Source organism: Oncorhynchus clarkii, chromosome 4 (assembly GCF_045791955.1).
Source record: "Oncorhynchus clarkii lewisi isolate Uvic-CL-2024 chromosome 4, UVic_Ocla_1.0, whole genome shotgun sequence".
NCBI lineage: Eukaryota > Metazoa > Chordata > Actinopteri > Salmoniformes > Salmonidae > Oncorhynchus > Oncorhynchus clarkii.
The window spans coordinates 25,439,717-25,456,638 of NC_092150.1; the positions used below are offsets into that span (position 1 = coordinate 25,439,717).

Below are 16,922 nucleotides of genomic sequence, written 5' to 3' on the forward strand. Positions count from 1 at the left end.
AGCTATTTAACTCTAACTGTTTTAAAGTCACCATTGTCCTCATGGTTAAATCCCTGAGTGTTTTCCTTCCTCTCCGTCAACTGAGTTAAGAAGGACACCTGTATCTTTGTAGTGATTGGGTGCATTGATACACCATCCAAAGTGTAATTAATAACTTCACAATACTCAAAGGGATACATTTTTACCCATCTACCAATAATGCCCTTCTTTGCGAGGCAGTGGAAAACTTCCCTTGTCTTTTTGGTTGAATCTGTGTGTGAAATTCACTGCTCGACTGAGGGACCTTACAGATAATTGTATGTGTGGGGTACAGAGATGAGGTATTCATTAAAAGATCATGTTAAAACATTATTATTGCACACAGTGAGTCCATGCAACTTCTTATGTGACTTAAGCAAATATTTAATTCTGAACTTACAGTATTTAGGCTTGCCATAACAAAGGGGCTGAACACGTATTGACACAAGACATTTCAGCTTCAAATTTGTAAACATTTTGAAATGCATATTACATAAATGGGGTAGTGTGTGTAGGCCACTGACCCAAAACATCTCAATTGAATCTATTTTAAATTCAGGCTGTAACACAACAAAATGTGGAAAAGGTGAAGTGGTCTGAATACTTTCTGAAGGCACTGTACTTACAATAGAGAAACATTCGTACAAACTGGCTGCTTTTTCATCAGCCCCAAACAAAACCAAAGGTGCAATCATAATGACACATAAATATGATCAAACCCTTTTTTAAATGTTTGCCTAAAATGACATTGCATTGAATAGTACAGTAAAGTCTGCAAAAACACTACAGTAAATACTACAGTAAAGTCCAAAAACACTACAGTGAATACTATAGTATATAAATATAGTAATAGTACAGTATTTAGACCATAGTGTACAATATAATTTTTTCATGTGGGCAGGTTTACCTCTCCCCACTCAAAACGAACCACACAAGGTTGAGGCTCTGTCTGACTCTTTGTTTAACAAAAACAAAAACTTGTATGTGTGAATAAAAATATTGCTTGCGGGTATGTTTTACACAGAACGGGGTTGTTGTAATGGAGCTCTTTATTTAAATGTGACATTGTTTGAGAGACAGAAGATGTTAGAAATACCACTGCAAAGTTTGCAAGATATTGTGTAGGAGAACTAGCAAGACATATTTGATCCCTCTAGGGTAAGACGAGTGTATGTAGGTGGGGGGGAATCTGAAAGTCTACAAAGGTTATGAAAGACAACTAAAAAGTAAAAGTGCTGTAGAACAATAACACAAATGGAATAAAACAGGCATATGATGAAAAGCTAACCAGCAGGAGAAACTTCTTCCTCCAGAGATTTGTAGCTAATAATATATATGCTTTAGTGACCAATTATGACAGACTAATATCAGCATGTAAATCTGCTCTGTAATTTTCAGGGGGCATTTAGACAGGTAGATGTCCTGGCTCGACACGTTCTAGTGAAGGGAAAAGATTAAAGGCTTGCTCTGCATCAGGGACTTTGATTAAATCATCCTAAAGGAACCAATGCAGGACCGTCATTAAAAGGCCATTTCCAGCAGCTAGGTGATGTGCGTCTGGGCCAGCCAGGATGGCGATGGCAGACATTCTTTTAAGGAGGTAGTTTGTCAGGACAGACAAAAAAGCTGCTTCAGCACCTGGACATTCATTTTTCCTCCACACACACTTTCTGAGTTGGTTCTCTCGGCAGGAGACAAAGAGGGAACTAATCGCATAAGCAGTTGTCTTGGAGATTATATTTTGTAGTGTGCCAGTGTTCATGCTATCTCTGTGAGTCTTACAAGATGACTTCCCCTTGTTATTAAAGATGGCTTAGATAAAGCAACTACTTCCGTATCGACATGATTGCGTAATGTTCAGTCATTATGGATTTAGTATGGTCATTGCACTCTCTCACAAAAGTTGTTAACATTTGAAAAATATGTATTTACCTGGATTGGTCTTTCCTCTCCAGTATCCACTGTCTTGCACTTCTCTGTAAAACAATGACAGACACAATGACAGATCAGTGGTGCCCAGGACGTCGATCGGTCGATCGCAAACTTCTTTCTAGTAGACCGCATAAACGTTTTCAAAATGTATGCAATAAAAATATATATTTTGTCAATTCACAGCGTTATCATCGAGCCTGCTTAAAAATAATAAGGTCCACAGTTCTAAAGCACCGTATGCTTTGCTTTCTTTCTTGAATATTACTGCACGGACAAAATATTTAAACTGATTGACTGACATAAAATTGGACCAACCCGCTGCAATATAGTTGCTACGTGTGTTTTCTAAACTGTCGCTACCATAGCAACCATCTGCATTTAGTACGTTTACGTTTCCACGCTTGCGAGACCTGTAACAGAACTGTAACAGAATATTCTTTGTTGATCCAGTGGTAGTTGTTTTTTTCTATGAAGTTCCGGTTACGTTTTTAATATGAGTGCTGGACCAAGCAGCAAGAAACCGAAACTCTACCACTTTCACAATGAGTGGGAGGAAGATTTATTGTTTCACCACAACAAATTCAAAATGTGTGTGTCTGATCTGCCATTCAAACGTAGCTCTTGCTAAGAAGGGAAATGTCGAGAGGCATTTCAAGACTGTTCACAAGAAATATGAAAGTGATTTTCCAGCTAAAAGTTCACTATGTAAGAGAAAAGTAAAAGAGTTGAAGTCTCAACTAGCTGCCCAACAAACAATCTTTACAAGGCCCAGCTCAAAATCAAAAGGCAGCCACGATTGTATCGTTCCCAGGTGAGTCGCACACTAGCAAAGCACAAGAAACCGTTCCAGGATGGAAATTGTAAAATAGGCATTTTTTGAATCATTGTTTGATATTTAAAAAATACATCTGAAATCATTATGGATGTTCAGCAATCCAGAAATACTGTTACACAACGCTGTGAAATGATAGATGAGGATTTAAAAAATACAAAAATTAGTGTGTTTTATTTTCACTTCTATTTGACGAGTTGACAGACATGATCGACACATCTCAGTTGTGCATTTTCATCAGAATGGTGTTTGAAGATATGACTGCCAAAGAGGAAATGCCCACAAACATATTGTTGCAAGGAAAAACTCGAAGGGAGGACATTTTTGTGTCATTTCACCAAATTTGGAAATGGGTGGAAAAAGTAGATCCTATGTAACTAAAGTCTGGGCACACCTGCCTTAGATCACTAATCCCCATCCCTCTGAGAATAACAAACAACATAATGGCTTCCAAAAATATATTAAACAGAAAATAATTCACCATATCAATCCAAATGCTGTGAAAACATGTTAAGCAATATTGTATTAAAATTGACAAGAATAACAATACATTGAATTAATGGGCAAAATACAGGGGGCAAAGCATTGTCACCCAGGTGACAAAAAAAAACTACTATTCCTCTTGTTTACACTTGTTTCATCTTCAATAATCCCACGGCCCCTCTCACTGAGAGGTAGGGAAATTAATGTATCTTACTGGCCAATGTGCACACACACACACACACACACACACACACACACACACACACACACACACACACTGCACTGGAATTAGGTAAGTGGATCATACAAAATGTATGAGATTTTGTTACCTGCTGTAATCAATGGCAGCAGGGAGAGTGTTTAGTGACACTGTAAGACCCCAAACATGAGTGCAACACCACCAGGAGTGCTTAGCGAAAGGAATATGCTTGCTCTTCTAACAAGTGTGAAAAAGTCCATATTAACAAAGGAAATGGAAGGACTAACAGTACGGATAGATAACAATAAAAACTGTACCACAGAGGCTCAGAGTGTGAGAGGGAAAACTAAATAAATTGAGAAATTTAGTAAAGAAAGATCCAGTGCAATACATTATAAAAAATAGAGTGAAATTGATGGAAAATGGGGGAAAAATGCACCAAATTATATTTTTTCATCAACATAGAAATGCTACCAAAAATAATTTACCGTAACTTGATACAATTGGAATCACCCATGATTCACCAAACTATATTTTGAAAGAGGAAGTAAAGTTCTTTAAACTTCTTCAGGCTAGGGGGCAGTATTCGGAAGTTTGGGTGACTGAGGTGCACAAATTAAACTGCTTGTTACTCAGGCCCAGAAGATAGGTTACGCATATTACTGGTAGCATTGAATAGAAACACTCTAAAGTTTCCAAAACTGTTCAAATAATGTCTGTGAGTATAACAGAACTGTCAGTTTAACAGAACTGAGAATACATCCGGATTATTTGGCTGTCTATGGGAATATCAATGGAATACCTCCCAGATTGCAGTTCCTAAGGCTTCCAGTAGATGTCAACAGTCTTTAGAAAGAGTTTCAGGCTTGTTTTTTGAAAAAATTGCTAGAATTTGTAGTTTTTCTGGGTGGCTCCCATTTTGGCTGTTGTCTTGTGGCGCGTGTGGAAGAGAGTGCACACCTTGTTATTTATCTCTGGCAATGAACATACTATTCTCTGTCTTAAATTGTATCATTTATTTATATATTAGGATACCTGAGGATTGATTAGAAATGTTGTTTGACTTGTTTGGATGAAGTTTATTGGTAACTTTTGAGATTCATTTGTATGCATTTGAACGAGGGAAACCGGTGGATTACTGAATCAAGCGCGCCAACTAAACTGACCATTTGTTATGTAGCTGGGACCCTTGGGATTGCAAACAGAGGAAGATCTTCAAAGGTAAGTGATTTATTTTTTCGCTATTTATGACTTTCGTGAAGCCTCTGCTTGTTTGGAAAATGTTTGGAATGCTTTTGTACGCGGGGCGCTGTCCTCAGATAATCACATGGTATGCTTTCGCAGTAAAGCCTTTTTGAAATCTGACAAAGCGGCTGGATTAACAAGAAGGTAAGCTTTTATTAAATGATGTAAGACACTTGAATCCAGGGCTGGATGGTATACCAGTGGAGGTACACCAAACTTTTTTTGATAAACTCAGAGAACCGTTATTAGCATGTTTTAACCACTCCTATATAAAATGGTAGATTATCGGACACTCAACAAGAAGGTCTGATTTAATTATTACTGAAACAAGATTCAAGTGGTAAATTTAAAGATCTTGTCCATTTAAAAAATTGGAGGCCTCTTACACCTCAGTGTTGTGATGCAAAACATGATAGCTAAATGCTTAGCACATATAATTATAAAGGTATTGTTTTTCATCCTAATCAGACTGTTTTTTTTACATGGACGATATATTGGAGATAATATAAGACAAGTACTGGAAACAATAGAACACTATGAAATATCTGGGAAACCAGGCCTGGCATTCATAGTAAAACAAGATTGCCCACTATCGGCAAATCTATGTATTATTGCCATCGAAATTTTAGCTGTTAAAACCACATCCAACAATAATATTAAGGGATTAGAAATCCAGGCCTTAAAAACAAATGTGCCATTGTACGCTGATGATTCATGTTTCCTTTTAAATACACAATTAGAATCCCTCCACAGCCTCATATGGGATGTAGATACTTTTTCTAACCTCTTTGGATTAAAACGTAATTTTGATAAGTATTGGATCATACATTTTTTAAACTTTTACATTGCCATGTAGTTTACCAATACAATTGTCTGACGGGGATGTGGACATACTCGGCATACAAATTCCGAAAGAAAGAAATTATCTCACTCTAATAAATTTTAATAGAAAGTTATCAAAAATATACAAGATCTTACCATGGAAAGGAATATATCCGTCTATTTGTGTAGAAATCACCCGGATTAAGTCTTTAGTCAAATCACAGTTTACCTATTTGCTTATGGTTTTGCCTACACCTAGCGACTTGTTTTTTAAATTATATGAGCAAAAACAATTCAATTTTATTTGGAATGGCAAGCCATAAAAAATTTAAAGGGCCTATTTATTTAATGAATATGAATTCGGGGTGCAGAAATTATGAAATATTAAAGCATTAGACCTCTCACTAAAGACGTCAGTCATACAAAGGTTATACTTAAATCTGAAGTGGTTCTCTAGCAAATTAGTAAGAATGCCTCACCCCATGTTCAAGAATGGGCTTTTCCCCTTTATTGAGATTACAACCACTCACTGTCGGTTATTTGAAAACAAAATCATCTCCAAAATATCGTTATAATTAACAAGCCAGAGAAAATTGTTTGCAATTTCAGTTTAATCCACCAGAAAAGATAGAACAAATAATACAAATATTGTGGTTAAACTCAAATATACTAACTGTTAAAAAAACTATTTTTTTAATAAAATGTTTAAAAAATGTATCATCTTTTCATAAATCATAATAGGACTGGTGGAGTTAATGAAAAGATTAAGATGGGCAAAAGAACACGGGCACTGGACAGAGGAACTCCGCCGAGAAGGCCAGCGTCCCCGAGTGGCCTCTTCACTGTTGACGTTGAGACTGGTGTTTTGCTGTGCTAACATCATTTCGAAAGGGGTTTTCTAATGATCAATTAGCCTTTTAAAATGATAAACTAGGATTATCTAACACAACGTGCCATTGGAACACAGGAGTGATGGTTGCTGATAATGGGCCTCTTGTTTTTTTTTTATTGTTTAAAAAAAATCTGCCTGTAATAAACACGGCAAAAAGTACAGGCAGGGAAAAGGCTAGTAACGTCGTCCAGGAGATCAGGCAATAGGTTGATAACAGGAAATCCAATAGGCTAAGGTACAGGAAGGGAATACGCAAAATATTTTGTTAGTGAGGTAAGCAAAAAACTATAATAGTTTAGAACGGTCGTTAGGACAATAACATCTTACAGACGTTAGGCAATTAAGGTCACAGTTATGAAAACTTTAGGAACCTAAAGAGGCATTTCTACTGACTGAAAACCACCAAAAGAAAGATGCCCAGGGTCACTCCTCATCTGCGTGAACGTGCCTTAGGCATGCTGCAAGGAGGCATGAGGACTGCAGATGTGGCCAGCACAATAAATAGCAATGTCCGCACTGTGAGACGCCTAATACAGAGCTACAGGGAGACAGGACAGACAGCTGATCATCCTCGCAGTGACAGACCACGTGTAACAACACCTGCACAGGATCGGTACATCCGAACATCATACCTGCGGGACAGGTACAGGATGGTAACAACAACTGCTGAGTTACACCAGGAATGCACAATCCCTCCATCAGTGCTCAGACTGTCCACAATAGGCTGAGAGAGGCTGGATTTAGGGCTTGTAGGCTCTTCACTGACTAGTCGCAGTTTTGTCTCACCAGGGGTGATTGTCGAAAACGCGTTTATCGTCGAAGGAATGGGCGTTACTCCGAGGCCTGTACTCTGGAGCGGGATTGATTTGGAGGTGGAGGGTCCGTCATGGTCTGGGGCGGTGTGTCACAGCAGCATCGGACTGAGCTTGTTGTCTTTGCAGGAAATCTCAACGCTGTGCCTTACAGGGAAGACACCCTCCTCCCTCATGTGGTTACCCTTCCTGCAGGCTCATCCTGACATGACCCTCCAGCATGACAATGCCACCAGCCATACTGTTTGTTCTGTGTGTGATTTCATGCAAGACAGGTATATCAGTGTTCTGCCATGGCCAGCGAAGAACCCGGGTCTCCATCCCATTGAGCATGTTTGGGACCTGTTGGATCAGAGGGTGAGGGCTAGGGCCATTCCCCCCCAGATATGTCTGGGAACTTGCAGGTGCCTTAGTGGAAGAGTGGGGTAACATCTCATAACAAGAACAGGCAAATCTGGTGCAGTCCATGAGGAGGCGATGCACTGCAGTACTTAATGCAGCTGGTGGCCACACCAGACACTGACTGTTACTTTTGATTTTGATTTTGACCCCCCCTTTGTTCAGGGACACATTATTGGATTTCTGTTAGTCATATGTTTGTGGAACTTGTTCAGTTTATATCACAGTTGTTGAATCTTGTTATGTTCACACAAATATTTACATATGTAAAGTTTGCTGAATTTTTTATTTATTTAACCTTTATTTAACCAGGTAGGCCAGTTGAAAACAAGTTCTCATTTACAACTGCGACCTGGCCAAGATTAATCAAACCAGTGCGACAAAAACAACAACACAGAGTTACACATGGGATAATCAAACGTACAATCAATAACACAATAGAAAAATCTATATACCGTTTGTGCAAATGTAGTAAGATTAGGGAGGTAAGGCCATAAATAGGCCATAGTGGCGAAATAATTACAATTTAGCATTAACACTGGAGTGATAGATGAGCAGAAGTTGAATTTGCAAGTAGAGATACTGGGGTGCAAAGGAGCAAAAAAAAATAACACTATGGGGATGAGGTAGTTGGGTAGGCTATTTACAGATGGGATGTGTTCAGGTGAAATGATCAGTAAGCTGCTCTTACAGCTGATGCTTAAAGTTTGTGAGGGAGACATAAGACTCCAGTTTCAGTGATTTTTGCAATTCGTTCCAGTCACTGGCAGCAGAGAACTGGAAGGAAAGGCAGCCCAGGGAGGAGTTGGCTTTGGGGATGACAAGTGAAATTTACCTGCTGGAGCGCGTGCTACTTGTGGGTGCTGCTATTGTGACCAGTGAGCTTAGATAAAATAAATGTAGTTGACAGTGAGAAGACATTTCTCTTTTTACTTAGTTTATCGCACATCTAAATATATTCACATCATTAAATGTTATGTGTAATACGTGTTGTAAAGCATTATGGCCAAATAGATCTTCATTGAGGGACCTGTTTTGAGTCCAACCTTTTCTTTTTGAACTCAGCCATAGCCTCAGAGAGACAGAAATCAAATTAACGTATTTAATGATGGATAATGAATCTTATTCAAATCAAATCAAATTTATTTGTCACATACACATGGTTAGCAGATGTTAATGCGAGTGTAGCGAAATATTCTATAGTACCCATAAGTCACTCTTCCTGAGCAAATTAGGAGATGTCAGTTTTAAGGGCCCAAATAGACTCAAATCACCATTTGTCAATATTCACATGTTAATGTGAATATTAACAAATGTAACCTTGAACTGTCTTGATGTGCACAATTTCCATTGAGAAAACAACTCATTATCTAGCATTGTGAGAGTTAACTCTTCAGAGATAATGCACAGGGAGCCCTTTAAATTTAATTCAGATAACTGTTCAATAATTATCTTTTGTTAGAAAGAAAAAAAGTTGATCTGGAAAACACAATTAGCAGGAATATTGTGTAGTTGAAAAGGCCAGTTTGCTGCATTGTTATTAGAGTGTGACTGTGGCTATCACCTCAGCTGAACACTGGTCTTGGAAAATTGAATACTGCAAAATAAATGTGTTCGTAAAGCGGGATTAGGCTCACAGTTACCCTGTTTTAATGAGGCTGAGTCAACGGGGCATTTCGTCCATCTAAATCCCCATTGGTTTGAAGAAAACATTACTTCCAACTTAAAATCCAGGGAGGGAGCGAGGGCTTTGATACGAGTAGAGAGAGAAAGAGAAGTAGTTAAAAATAAATTGGTGGATGCTTATATTTGTCCTATTTGACACATGTAGAAGTGTGTATTTAAAATGTGTTTTTTGCATATCACCCTCAGAGAGTGGGGTCACAGCCTGGGTCTGCCGTTATCAACAGCTACCCTGTAGCAATTAGGGTTGAGTGCCTTGCTCAAGAGCACAGAAATCATTTTTTTCTTACCTTGGGGATTTGAACTAGCAATTCGGGTTACTGGACCAAAGGTTACAGTACCTAGGCTACCTGCAGCCCTCTTCAAAATTGTCTGTGGTAGGCTTGCTCATACATCAACAGAACACACTACCGTGCACATTGAAACCTGGAGTGAATAACTGTTTTTAATAACCAACAAACTGATCTTTTTAGTGTAGGGGAATTTATGTGTGTGTTCATACAGTCAGAGCAGATCCTAACCCAGTTTTCCCGCGTTTCTAAAGCTGCACTATGCAGAAATCGCGCTGCCATTTCCTGGTAGCTAAAGTTCTAGTAGTTTGTCTAATTTCAGTTTATGTGTCAAAACAAGCATGAATAGTGTAGAGAATCATTGCACCAAAACTGAAAGTAAAAGAAGCAAAAACTAAACTTAAGAACGGGAAGCATAAAAATAGAGCACATAAAAGAGAACAACCGCTTCTTAGACTTGCTTTCAATAAGAATGACAGATCTATAACTCACATTTCTATGTGAATTTGGTCGGGTCGCCCAAAAAGTTACATATTGCAGTTTTAATTGCAGTGGGGAGCTACAGGGAGCAGCGGCCCAACCTTACATCTCTGCTGGTCCAGCCCATATCTGCCTCTCTGGCCAAAAGGCTGCTCAACATCCAGTCTGTGGAACTAGGGAGCCTCTGTACACCTCTGGCCATGCCTGCTGCCTCAGGTACAACTCTCTCCAATTTCAGCCCACTCTAAAAAGCATGTACTGCATTTGCCTCCTCAGGGCCGGCTACAGGCATAAGCAACATAAGCGGTCTCTTAGGTCTCCCGGGTGCTATGGGGCCCCAACCCCCAAAAATGTACTTACCATTGAGAGTTAGAATAGTAAAATACAGCATGTGTAAGTTTGAAATTTGGTTGTGCATCAGCAGTTCTTCTCTTGTTTTGTCAGTCACTGACAGTGGTCCAACATGTCAGCTAACAGTGTCTAGATTGTTAAATTAGTCTAGCCAGTTATCTAAACGTGTAGTAATCAAGGCCAAATACTGACTGGGAATGCAGGGCACGTGCCCAAGGGCCAAGACCTCAAGGTAACCCCATTGATTTTGTTAGTCAATCTCACTCAGATATTAGTAACATGGTATAAGTCATGGCAAAATGTGTAGAATTGCAGGAAATTAACTTCAAAATGTGAATTTTTCTCTCTGCCATCAAGAGAGGGGAAACTCCTACTCTAACCAATTTACCCCTGGCCAAATACTGCTGTGCGGGTACAGTATGCCCTACATGTTCAAGTATATCCTCAGAGAACCAGTCAGGAGGATAAATGTGTCAAATGCAGCAGGTGTCTCCTCCCAGGCCTTTACATTAATCATCTAACATTCAACACCATAGTACCCTCCAAGCTCATCATCTAGCTGGAGGCCCTGGGTCTCAACCCCATCATGGGAAATTGGGTCCTCGACTTTCTGACGGGCCACACCCAGGTGGTGAAGGTAGGACACACCATCTCCACTTCGCTGACCCCCCCACAAGCAACACTTTTTGGGTTACTACATGATTGTGTTATTTCATAGTTTTGTCTTCACTATTACATACTATTACATTCTACAATGTAGAAAATAGTAAAATAAAGAAAAACCCTTGAATGACTAGGTGTTCTAAAACTTTTGACAGGTAGTATATATATACACACAGTGGCAAGAAAAAGTATGTGAACTCTTTGGGATTATCTGGATTTCTGCATAAATTGGTCATAAAATTAGATCTGATCGTCATCTAAATCACAACAACAGACCAACCCAGTCTGTTTAAACTAATAACACACAAATGAATGTATTTTTCTTTTCTATATTGAATACATCATTTAAATATTCACACTGTAGGTTGGACAAAGTATTTGAACCCCTAGGCTAATGACTTCTCCAAAAGTGAATTGGAGTCAGGAGTCAGATAACCTGGAGCACAATTATTGAGACGAGATTGGAGATGTTGGTTAGAGCTGCCCTGCCCTTCCCTATAAAAAACACTCACAAAATGTCAGTTTGCTATTCACAAGAAGCATTGCCTGTGAACCATGCCTCTAACAAAAGACATCTCAGAAGATCCAAGATTAAGAATAATTTACTTGCATAAAGCTGGAAAGGGTTACAAAATTATCTCTAAAAGCCTTGAAGTTCATCAGTCCACAGTAAGACAAGTTGTTTGTAAATGGAGAAAGTTCAGCACTGTTGCTACTCTCCCTAGGAGTGGCCATCCTGCAAAGATCACTGAAAGAGTACAGCACAGAATGCTCAATGAGGTTAAGAAAAATCTTAGTGTCAGCTAAAGACATAAAGAAATCTCTGGAACATGCCAACATCTCTGTTGATGAGTCTACTATACGTAAAACACTAAACAAGAATGGTGCTCATGGGAGGACACCACTGAAGAAGCCACTGCTGTACAAAAAAAACATTGCTGCACGTCTGAAGTTTGCAAAAGTGCATCTGGATGTTCCACAGCGCTATTGGCAACATATTCTGTGGACAGATGAAACTACAGTTGAGTTGTTTGGAAGGAACACACAACACTATGTGTGGAGAAAAAAAGGAACAGCACACCAACATCAAAACCTCATCCAACTGTAAAGTATGGTAAAGGGAGCATCGTGCTTTGGAGCTGCTTTGCTGCCTCAGGATCTATACAGCTTGCTATCATTGGCGGAAAAATTATTCACAAGTTAATCAAGACATTTTGCAGGACAATGTAAGGCTATATGTCTGCCAATTGAAGCTCAACATAAGTTGGGTGATGCAACAGAACAACCACCCAAAACACAGAAGTAAACCAACAACAGAATGGCTTCAACAGAATAAAATACGCCTTCTGGAGTGGCCCAGTCAGAGTCCTGACCTCAACCCGATTGGGATGCTGTGACATGACCTTGAGAGCAATTCACACGAGGCATCCCAAGAATATTGCCGAACTGAAACAGATTTGTAAAGAGGAATGGTTCAATATTCCTCCTGACCGTTGTGCAGGTCTGATACGCAACTACTGAAAATGTTTGGTTGAGGTTATTGTTGCCAAAGTAGGGTCAACCAGTTATTAAAATCAAGGGTTCACATTTTCCACCCTGCACTGTGAATGTTTACACGGTGTGTTCAATAAAGACATGAAATGTATAATTGTTTGTGTGTTATTGGTTTAAGCAGACTGTGCTTGTCTATTGTTTTGACTTAGATGAAGATCAGATCAAATTTTATGACCAATTTATGCAGAGTAAGTCCAGGTAATTATAAAGGGTTCACATACTTTTTCTTGCCACTGTATACATACATACATACATACATTTTGAATAGAATTATACACTTTGGATGCAATTTTAATGGAATTGATGGAGAGACAGAAAGACTATGACAGAGTGCTCACATGCACACTGATTTACAGTAATGCAACAATAAACGGATTATTTAAATAAAAAAAATAAGGTTAACCCTGAAAGCGAGATGGAGATGTGTAAATTAGAAGCACATTTAGTCTGCAACCGGCTAAGATCGTGAAGTTGTGAAACAGGTAGGGAGAGTGAGCTCGTCAGTGGTGGTCGGCGAACCCTCAACCCAGCGTGGTGTCTACAGTGCCACAAAAGCATGCTGAAGTTGATATCCACGTTTATAAAGAAAGAGTCGCTACTATTATTATTATTTGTGGGGGAGGGTGTTAAATGTATTCTATAGTACAAGGGACAGGTCAGGTGGAAATATTTTTTACGTTGGGTTGGAAAGGTGTCACGTCCTGATCTTAGTTCCTTTTTTATGTCTCTATTTTAGTTTGGTCAGGGTGTGAGTTGGGGTGGGCATGTTATGTTTTTGTTCTATGTTTTGTATTTCTGCTTTTGGCCTGGTATGGTTCCCAATCAGAGGCAGTTGTCAATCATTGTCTCTGATTGAGAACCATACTTAGGTAGCCTGTGTTCCCATTATGATTTGTGGGTAGTTGTTTTCTGTTTTGTGTATTCACCCGTCAGAACTGTTTCGTTTCTTCCTTTCACTTTATTTTGTTTCGTGTGTTCAGTCTAATAAATTAACATGGACACTTACCACGCTGCATATTGGTCCGATCCTTCCTACTCCTCCTCAGACGGCGAAGAGATACGTTACAGAACTACCCACAACAAAAGGACCAAGCAGCGTGAGAAGGAGGAGAAGAGCTATCTGGAGGAATGGACACGGGAGGAGATTTTGGACGGTAAGGGACCCTGGGCACATGCTGGGGAATATCGCCGCCCCAGGGAAGTGTGGCTAAGTCAGGTAGGAAACCTGAGCCAACTCCCCATGCTTACCATGGCGAGAGGTTGACCGGACATGCACTGTATTATGCAGTGAGGTGCACGGTGTCCCCAGTGCGCAAGCATAGCCCGGTGCGCTACATCGCCGCTCCTCGAATCGGCCGGGCTAGAGTGGGCATCGAGCCAACAGGAATGAAGCCGGCTCAGCGCATCTGGTCTCCAGTGCGTCTCCTCGGCCCGGGTTATATGGCACCAGCCCTACGCACGGTGTCCCCGGTTCGCCAGCACAGCCCAGTGCGGTCTGTTCCACCCCGCCGCACTTGCCGGGCTACAGGGGGTATCCAGCCAGGACAGGTTGTGCAGGCTCGGTACTCGAGACCGCCAGTGCGCCTCCACGGCCCTATGTATCCGGTGCCTCCTCAACGCACCAGGCCTCCTGTGGGAGCACCACGCACCAGGCTGTCTCTCCCTCTCCTCTCTCCAGGTGATCCTGCCTATCCAGCGCTTCCAGAGTCTCCCTCCTATCCAGCGCTGCCAGAGCCGCCCGTCAGTCAGGAGCTGCCAGAGCCGCCCGTCAGTCAGGAGCTGCCAGAGCCGCCCGTCAGTCAGGAGCTGCCAGAGCCGCCCGTCAGTCAGGAGCTGCCAGAGCCGCCCTTCACTCCGGCGCTGCCATAGCCACCCTTCACTCTGGCGCTGCCATAGCCGCCCTTCACTCTGGCGCTGCTGGAGCAGCCCTTCACTCCGGCGCTGCCGGAGACGCCCTTCACAGTCGCCCTTCACGCCACTTAAGTGGGCCAAGACTATGGTGGAGTGGGGTCCACTTCCCGTGCCAGAACCGCCTGTTGTGTGTCTGCACCAGCCAGAACTGTTTTGGTCGTTCTCTTTGTTATTGCTGTGTTCATTAAATAAATATGGACACATACCACGCTGCACCTTGGTCCTCTCCTTCCAACAGTCGTTACAAAAGGTGCATTTCTTGAGTAGGTGTGTTCAACTTTTGACTGGTACTATATATAAAATGTTTATAGTGTCTAATTTCCAGTCGCTCTTATCCCCTATAACGTACAGTACCTTTCATTTAATCATCTATGTTTCTTTTACTGTCACTCATCAACACTAACTCTTAATTGGACGTCTCTATCACTTCAGACGTTTATAGGCAATTAGACCTGTAACTGTTTATCTGGAATATCTCCCCAGTACAGCAGGCTGTAAACGCCCTGCCATGTTTACACCCATTAATATGATGAGTTGAATAGAGAATCAACAATTCTTGCAGTGTAATCATGCTATTCACCAGTCATTTGAGGTAAATATTTAAAAAGACATTTAGAGAAGTACAGTGGAGTGGTGTTTTATAACCCCGCCTCAGCAACACCAGACCCTCTTCAGGAGGATGTAGCAGTCGCATTAATTATTTTTTATGGGGGGTATTAGGCTCTAATTCCTGCTATTGACTGAAAATCCCCTCATCTTTGCATCGTCACCCAGGAGACCTAGCTAGCGAGTGCTGCAGTGAAGGTGTCTCTGGTTGATCGACAGTAGAGGATTTTTGGCTCCGGCAACAAATGAAGGAAAACAGGATTTGAGTCAAATCCCTTGCCAAACTTCTAATATAGTAGTTAAACACTCATGCTATTTGGGGTGATTATGGGGCGCTTCTGCTGTTGTCTGTGTTCTGCTTTATTGAATCACCTCCAAAGGCAGACAGGCATCTGCCAAAAATTTCAGCAGGCAGTCAGTAGTGAACGTGTGTTTCGTTGTTGTGTCTGTGTCAGAGTATATGCATGGATGGGTTGTGCTATACATATACATTTTGTTAACGCACCCTTGATATATTATAATACTAAAACATAGATTAAATCCGCGTTATAGTGGGATTGACCTTTTTAAAGGTAATTTCCGATTGAGCCGACGTATTCAGCAACTATGGTGAATGCGGTCTCCGAGAACACAGAAACATTGACTTTAAAAGGTGCATAGCCAAAAATTGAGATTGGATTGAATCTAGCCCTTAACAAAGAGTTGGGTAATAAGGTGGTCCTAAACATTTGGTACAAATCATTCGCTAAAGTTCTAGACCTCAAATGAATCTGGTATTCAATGTTGTGGCTGCTGAACAAGTTGAGGAGACTAAATTACTTGGTGCTACCTTAGATTGTAAACTGTCATGGTCAAAACATATAGATTCAATTGTTGTAAAGATGGGGAGAGGTCTCTCCATAATAAAGAGATATTCTCACACACCACAAAGCAAGTCCTGCAGGCTCTAGTTTTATCTTATCTTGATTATTGTCCAGTCATATGATCAATTGCTGCAGAGAAAGACCCTGTTAAGCTTCAGCTGGCCCAGAACAGAGCCGCACATCTCACTCTTCATTGTAATCAGAGGGCGAATACTAATACTATGCATGCCACTCTCTCTTGGCTGACAGTTGAGGAACGACTGACTGTCACTTCTTGTTTTCATAAGAAACAATGTTTTGGAAATTCTAAATTGTTTGCGTAGTCAACTTACACACAACACTGACACACACACACTTACCTCTTCAGGCATGCCACCAGGGGTCTTTTCACAGTCCACAGGTCCAGAACAAACACAGTGTAATAAATAAAAACATTTAAAAGGAAGATTACTCAAGTCATATTTCAAGTAAGTTAACAACTGAGCACAGTACACCTTACACAGTATTACTAACTTTGCATTGATGTATTTGTCTGCTGGGAAATAAATACCCTGTCTGTGACATACAACCCTCTTGGATCTTCTTTGAAGATGTAGGGGAGGAGCAAAATGGCTGCAGAGATCTTCAGACCTTAAATTGGAGGGTGTACAATAATAAGGCTGGATTAGAATGGCTCCATTCTGTTAAGTGTTCATTTTCTTATCCATGTTACTGTATATAAAAATGACCTTTGTGAGCCTCTGTGTGTGTGAAAAGTGCCAACTTGTATAGATTCAGCCTCTCTGTTTCTGCAATCATTTTGTTGGCCTTTGTGCCAAATCCGGACAGATTTTCTCTATCCAGATTCATACCCAATTTTCTTCTTAAATCTAAAAGTCAATTTGTTT

At 40.6% G+C, this 16,922-nt stretch overlaps 1 pseudogene; it reads left to right on the plus strand.

Moving 5' to 3' along the window:
* Nucleotides 1-14,638, plus strand: part of LOC139407953 (inactive N-acetylated-alpha-linked acidic dipeptidase-like protein 2) — a 195,844-nt pseudogene extending 181,206 nt beyond the window's left edge.
* Nucleotides 14,639-16,922: the final 2,284 nt, after the last annotated feature.